Raw genomic sequence first — 1523 nt, 5'->3', positions numbered from 1 at the left:
AGTGAGGGAGAGAAATGTAAATTTTTGTTTCTACTTCTTGTTACCTGACAAACAGAGCTGTCTTGAAAAAGTGTGATTATTTACTATTTACTTACTTATTTTCTCACTTAGGTATGAAAGCAAAATGGATTGGAATTTTTTCCCATACATTTATTTTTCATATTTCAATCTTGAATTCTAGTTCCTAACTACTAAGAAGCCTCTATTTTGTGAGAATCCTCTAAAATCCAGTTATGTACCTGAATCCAGGTACAGATATGTATTTAACAACACCCCTGCCCTGTGCCCACTTTTCTCTGGATCATAAAGAAAATGAGATAATCACATTTAAACTCTAGTCTTCACTGATGAAATCGCCTGCACTTTGCTGTTTCTCAGGTTTTTTCCATCACTGTTCTTAAGGTTATTGATAAACAGATTGCACCTCTTCTAAAATAGTTTATTAGCACAAGTTCTCTGAAAAAAATCTTTGGATGAGCAAAATTGTTTAGTGTTTCCAGTAATGGAAGGATTTTATAAAAAAGAAAAAGAAGACAGGGTCGGTAGCAGACCTTGAAGTATAGTAATGGGATGGTAATGGTGACAATAATCTCTTCTAGAAATCTTAAAGCATTCCTTCTTACATGAAATTCTTTATCCTTTTAATAAACCTGTGAAGCTATAACTCTTTTTCAAATAATCTGGAAATCTAAACAACCAATTTCCTTTTTAAAAAAAAACAACCAATTTCTTTCTGCAAAATATATTCCCAGTCTTAGACTATAGAGTCACAAAGCTCATCACTGAGATCAAAATCCCCCAGTAACCACTTCCTGTTTTGAATTAATGTTGACATCTTTGTAAAAGTTGGACAGGGGCAGCCCTGGTGGCTCAGCGGTTCAGCACTGCCTTCAGCCCAAGGTGTGATCCTGGAGAGCTGGGATCGACTCCACATTGGGCTCCCTGCATGGAGCCTGCTTCTTCCTCTGCCTGTGTCCTCTGCCTCTTTCTCTCTCTCTGTTTCTCATGAATAAATAAATAAAATCTAAAAGAATGGGTTAGCAGTAAAAAGGAAAAAAGCTAAATACTTATATATGTTTTAATAAAGTACATTAATTTAGATAAAAATGATGTAGATGATAACTTTTTAGACTTTGAATAGCTTCACACACGAACGCAGCTCTAAGGAATCTGAAGAGCTGTTGTTCATGATGATCCATTACAGCATTCAAAATGCATTTTTTTAACATACTCTCAATTCTCAATTGTGGATTAACTCCTGGTTATCTTGGTTTGGTTGTATTGCTGTCATAGAAGCTTCTTTTTCCTTAATGGAGGAAGTCCCTGTGATTCTTGCAAACATTGCATTTATGATGGATGAAAAGAACAGCAAAAGCTCCTTTAGGTACATTCAATAATAAATCTGAAATGACAGAATGAGAATTTTCATTCTATTCTTAAAAAACGAAATCCATATCATTGCATAGGGTCTTGAGAATTCTAGAGGAAAAAACAATTAAAGCATAAAGAGCAAACAAATCACT

The sequence above is a fragment of the Canis lupus genome, unplaced genomic scaffold (genome assembly GCF_011100685.1).
Source record: "Canis lupus familiaris isolate Mischka breed German Shepherd unplaced genomic scaffold, alternate assembly UU_Cfam_GSD_1.0 chrUn_S662H824, whole genome shotgun sequence".
Lineage (NCBI taxonomy): Eukaryota > Metazoa > Chordata > Mammalia > Carnivora > Canidae > Canis > Canis lupus.
Note: the sequence above shows the minus strand (reverse complement) of the source record.